This window comes from Panthera tigris, chromosome D4 (genome assembly GCF_018350195.1).
Source record: "Panthera tigris isolate Pti1 chromosome D4, P.tigris_Pti1_mat1.1, whole genome shotgun sequence".
In the NCBI taxonomy this organism is placed as follows: Eukaryota; Metazoa; Chordata; class Mammalia; order Carnivora; family Felidae; genus Panthera; species Panthera tigris.
In genome coordinates this window covers 9,261,545-9,268,088 of record NC_056672.1, presented here as the reverse complement: position 1 = coordinate 9,268,088, position 6,544 = coordinate 9,261,545, and positions in this window count along the sequence as shown.

The following is a 6,544-nucleotide window of genomic DNA, read 5'->3' as shown; positions in this document are numbered from 1 at the left end:
TATCCACACTCATTGCCACTATGCAGTAGTAAGGTGGGAGTCTTCTGAGGGCTTTTGGACAAGGTCTCCTCACTAACAAAAAAGAATCAAACAGAATATGGCTTCTTTCTTCTGCTGGGTGTCTGATGATCGTGTGTGATGCCTGGAATAATGGCAGCCATCTTGTGACAATGAGGGGCACTAAAGCTGATACACTGAGGATAGTGTAGTGAAAAGATTGAGAAACCCTGGGTCTTTGACATTGTGTTGAAACACTAACTTCACAAACTATGAAACTTACCTACTTCAGCCCTTCTTATCAGATGAAATACTATATTTTCATCTTTGTTTGAACAATTTTGGAGTCACCTGATACTCGCAGCTGAACACATCCCAGCTGAACTAACACAGACATGCTGTTAAGTATGGTATGTCCAACCAAAGTAATTGGCTTCTTTCTGAAGTAGCAATTTACTATCACTAGAAATATGTTAAGGATGCTAAAGGGGGATTATAATTTCAGGAGAGTACATTAGACAAAGTGATCCAAGATGCCTTCTAATTCTAGGTTGCTGATTTCACTGAAATGATAGTTTTCTCTATCCAACAGGATCATTACGATGGAAGGTGTTAAAATACAATTGAACAGTCTTCTGGAGAAAAAAAAAAACAAATATTTGGAAGATAAAGGAAGAAAAGATAAATGAGCGGAAATGTAGGCAGGTCCTGCGGTTCAGTCAAGGAACTGAAACCAAAAATAACTCGGAGACCCAGGATAAGCCAAACTTAATTTGGGGACTTGAATCCTCAGTCCCACCAGGTAAGCAAAACTCTTAGCCTCAACATCCATTTGGGGACTTGATTCCTCAGTCCCATCAAGTAAGCAAAACTCTTAGCCTCCACATCAACTACCTGCGTACTTCTCTTTTCCCTTTACTTCCAGTTTCTAGGAGATCACAAGGCCTCCTTCCTAATTTCTCTCAAAATCAGTTACCTGGCTTCTCTCAAAATCAGCAGGGACTCCTCAAGCAGTGGCTACTCACTTCTCCACTTGCAAATCTTACAGCATGTTCAGTGCTTGACCGGTCCAATCTCTTCGTGGTGTTTAGCCTCAACTTTCAGCTCTTGCTTCACCTTTCGCTGTCCCTCTCTGAGTAACCACACTGTCTCCCAGTGATGCACACCCCGTTCTATTTCACCAGCCCAGAGCTCTCTCCCAACCTCTAGACCCCTGTTGACAGCTCCATCCTGGATGGCTTCTCTTCACTCTGGGAAAACAGCAGTCATCTTGGCTCCCCTGTCTCTCTCTGCCTCTACCTCCCTTGCATCTCTTGTTGGTTCAAACCCTAAAACATGTTTTCCATCTGTCCCTGATCCATTTCCATTGTCCAATGCCAGATCTTCATCTCTCTTCTGGGCTCCCAAGTGGCCCACCCTCAAATTCCACGCTGGCCACCAGCGTGGTAAGTCCAAAAACAAGTCAGTTGATGCTTTTTCACTTTTTTACCTGGGATGATTCCTCATTGGTTTGAATGGTGATTGCCTTCAGAATAACATCCATTTTTCTTTGGCTGTTTCTCCAACTGGCCCCATCCTACCTGCCAGCCTCAGCTCCAGCTATTACCTCCACGCACTCTGTGGTTTTCCTATGTGAAATTGCTTCCTTTCCTATCTCTGTGCTGTGAATGGGTGCTGGTTCTTTGACTGAATTGTTCCCATCTACCATTGCATGGCCTGGCAAACTCATCCTATCTCAAGGCACAGTTCAGATTGTGTCTTTTCCCTTTATCTTGCCCACCACCAGGCAGACTTTTAGCTCCCCATCTGATTCTATAAACATGCCTCCATTCAACCATGCATTGGGAAAGCAGGAGCTGTCTGGATAAGGCAATGTATCACCACCCCCAGCTCCACAGAAATGCCCAAGTCCTGAGGATCTAACCACAGCTGAGCTAACGTGTCCCTTTCTGGACATGTTTTGGTTTGAGACCAGAGAGAACTAGCACTGAATCTCTCTGACATTCAGTAAGGGAGGAAAACCATTATCCTACACAAGAACAAACTCAGCCTTAACCTCAGACTTCTGTAAAGGGGAGAATCAATGGAGCAACTGTCTAAAGATTTTTATAGGAAGAAATTGTAACCAATAATTTTAACCTAAACCGTTTTCAGAAATCTCAGAAATCTAAGGACTCAAAATAAAGTGCCACCCATATGTTTGTCTTGAACAATTCAAGAGAGAGAGCAAAGCTAGAAGAACTTGAGACTTGAAAGGTTGAGTGATTAGGGACTAATGGTAATCTGGGATTATTATTTTTAATCAAAAATAAGCACAAATATCAAATTCATTTTGATAGAGAAGATAAATAAAATAAAATAATGATTCAATAATATTGATCTGGGCACAAAATCACAGAAGGCAAAACAAAGGTATTCCCATTAAACATTATGATTAAGCCTTTTTTGAAGTTCTGGCCAATGCAATAAGTAAGGTAGGACAATAAATGGAGTAAAAATGAGAAAATTATTATCATGATCCTGAGATGATATTATTTACGTGAAAAACTCAAAAGAATCATTTGATAATAACAAGTTTCAGTGAGCTTATTATATGTGAAAAGAATGTGCATGGGATATATTCAAACTTCAGGAGCTCTTTCTATGCATCAGCAGTAACTAATTAGCAAATATAATGGAGAAATCAACTATAGTAGTTATGATGCTTTGGGGTACAAGTTGATGAAGAGATAGATTTTTTTCTTAGGTATTATATGTATTTTTTGCTTACTCTTGTTAATGATATTTTAGTAACTCTTACTTGGGGAAGAATGCTCTTTAGTTAAGAACTGCCCCAAGGAAAAAAATATTCCCAGAAGACTTTAAAAATTTTTCAGGAGCATAATGACTGTAATAAATGGACAAACAGCAACAAGAAGACAACATTAAAGAAGTGTCATCGACTCCCCCCAAAATCCTTAAACTTAATGAAATCCAATCAATCTCAATATATTTTTTCTTGAAACTTAACAATCGGAGGCTCACATGAAATCAAAACAACAAACACAAACAAAAATCTGAGAGATTACAGTAATGAGAGGGGCTTTGCATTAAGATGTCAGAGTGTGTTACAAATCCACAATAATCTAAATAATCTGGCACTGACGTTATTTTCTAACCCTGATTTTTGTATTCTCTTCTTCTTTGCCTACTGTAATCCTTACCAACTCAAAATCCTCCTTTTCTATGAAACTTCTTTGGACCACCCAATCTGGAAGTCTTCCCACAAGATGCCCTTTTCTTTGGCCATTGATCCGTACTCTTGGCTACCTAACAAAAATTTTACATGCCTTTTCTTCCCTGCAGAAGATGCTTAAACATCTTTAATATGTTTATACCTACAAGATAAAAACAGTTGATTTCAGTATCATCATTGACAGACGGCAATGTGAGATATAATAACATCATGATGCCAAGGCTTGAAAGTTAGCTCTGAGGGACCATGAGTAGCAGCACCTGGGTGCTTAGAAATGCAGAATTGCAGGCTTCATCCCAGGTACACAAAATCAGAAGCTGCATTTTAACATGATCCTCAGGTGATTTGTGTGCACATTAAATTTTGAGAAGCACTGCCCTAAAGAATTTCATGGAATAAAAATATTTCATAGCACTCCTGAAGCAATCAGACATAGTCAGATATCTTCCTGTGCAGCAAACGAATAGAATTATTCAAATCTTGTTTCCCTGATAGGTAAAAATTTAGCGATACCAAAAGAACACTAAAGAAATGTGGGTTCAGGGCATGGGATAAATCGAATGATAAAAGCAGACTGAGGGGGTGCGTACATGGGGAATGTAAAGGCAGTGGTTTGTGATTTGGAAGTGATTTGGTACCTGATTACTTCCACTGGGCTTTCTAATTTCTTCCTTCTAACCCTCGTCTCCCTACGATGACATTATTCTTTATCGTTGCTCTACGCTTTAACATGGGCTGCCGTAATCTCACCTCCAACTCACTATCTTCTAATAAAAACAGTCCTCACTCATGAGTCCCTCCCCACCACAAGCCATAGCCCCCAGAGCATCCACTAGAATGTAAGTTCCCTAGCAGCACAGAATGGGGCTGTCTGGCTTACTTGCTGTATCTGCAGGGAACAGAATAGCATCAAGTACCTAGTAGGCATTCAACAATTGAATAGTCAACAGATGAAGCAAACGATTTGACAACCTTTATTATACCAGGTCCCGCCAGGGAATAATATCTGGATTGATTTGCATTCAGTCCCCACATCTCCTTGGACTAGTGCTTATTTTACCCTGTAAATTCCTTTAAGTCTGTTTTCATTGCATCACTACCAACACCGCCTCGTACCTGTGCTGCCATAGTAAAATCTGAGATACTCTCCTTTCTCTGGTTCCCTGAGTGAGCTCCAACTAACTTTCTATAGTCTGCTCTCATCCAAAGTATTACATCCAAACCCTTTACCCTGACTCTGAATTCTTTAGAGTCCAAACCTAAGCTTCCTTTCTAGTCTTGTGTCATGGCTTCCCAAAGGGAATCTTCCTTTCTAGCCAAGGTGATCTACTCATGTCTCTTTACTGTGCTTTCTCTGCTGGAATTTATTTCCCCAAAGTAAAATTGTTTTTCCCTATCATATTTGCCTATCAAAACCTACCCTTTCCTTGAGACTTGGCTCATCCACTTTCTCAAGGAAACATGGTAGCCAAGCACTCTAATCTGGCAGAATTCATCACTGATTCATTCCAGGAATACCCAATAGTTTCTCCTCTGAATTCTCCTTCCAGTCATGATCTATAATGCCCATCACTTACTATGCATGCTCCTTTGAACATATATCTTTCTACATATGTGTTGTACATATAGGTAAACAAAGAGTTCAAGACAGGTGGCCTGAGATTGAAACATCTGCCACATAATAATGGAGTAACATTAAGCAATTTTCCCTTCTCTGGGTCCCAGTGTCTTTATCTGTAAAAAAAGTACCTACCTTAGAGGAGGATTCTAATTAAAATAAATCACATAATTTGAAAAGCTCTTAGCAGGGTTCTGGAACATAAAGAGTACCCAAAAATGTCGGTATTCCTTCCCCAGAGCATCTCACTTACAGTTGGTGCTACTTTATATTCTTATGTATTTCAGTACATCAAAATAGCTATTTATTCATTGATGAATTGATAATATTAGTGCTAGCTATCAATACAGACTTTCCACTGAAGAATTTTAGGAACAAAATTTCCTATTCCTTTTGGATCAGAGAGTAGACATCCCTCTCTAAAGGAATGGTATTTGGGGGAATATATGAAAAAGAAAGAGACAAACAGACAGATACTATGATTAGAATCCCATCTTAGATTATTTACTCTATCTTTGATAACATATCTTGTAAGGGAGTCTGGTTTTGTGATTAAAACTATGTTGAGAAATGGAATATGTCTGAAAGAAATTTCTACTGTTGTAGCTTTGAACAAGCAGCTTACCCTTTCTAAGCCTGTCTCCCCATTTAACAATGAGATTAGACCAGATGACCCCTATCATCCTTTGGATTGCTATTAGAATATAGTTACTTTGCTGTGGCAATATCAAGATTGCATTATCTCCTCCATCTTTCGTGTATGTAGCAGCCCTTAAGAAAAATCCTTCATAGAAGTAACAAGTCATTCCAAGATTTATTTCGGATTATAGAAGAACAATTGTTAGGCAATTGTTAAGATACTATGCTAGGTTGTCATTCATTTATTATAAAACCTTCACTCTGAAAAAGTATGATGGTCTAATATTTAACACTAAATGATAACAATGCTTAGTCATACTTTGGAAGAAGACAGATTATTATATACAGGTTGGGTTTACTCAAAATTAACTACCAGCTTATTGGCCCAAATAGTCATGGTCCATGGCTTGCCTATTTTCTACTTAATTTTACTAAATACTACACATGCTCTTCTGAGTTGAATTATGTTTAAGTATGGCAAAGTTCAAGTAGGATACTATCACTTTTTATTCAGTAATACAAAAAATATTATTTGCTGTTGGGTCTCATGCATGCCCTGACTTGACAGGTGATGTGTTTAAAACTCTCTCTCTCTCTCTCTCTCTCTCTCTCTCTCTCTCACTCTCACACACACACACACACACACACACTTCCAGCAAATCAACATCCATGCTCTGGGTGACATGGGATGGGAGGGCATGTCTGTACTTGTTTGTGACATAGATTTGTTGATATTTTAGGAATGGGAGTAATACATTGATATTTATTTCTGATTAGCCTTATTTTAGGGTTCTTTTTCAGAGTCTGTGGAAGGTCATCTTAAGGCCATACTGTGACTTTACTGAATGTGACTACCCATTCAGCAGCCTATGAGGCGGGTGTCGCCAGGCTGAGGTCTCCAGGCTGAGTCCCCAAGCTTCAGTAGGTAACTACTGAATAAGTAGCATGTATTACATGGGCCTTCAGAGAGTCTGCGGCCCCAAGTTCAGTAGCACTGGATTCGGGAGCTGGACATCCCATTTACCCAGAAACCTTGGTCACTGTCTTTCCAACAA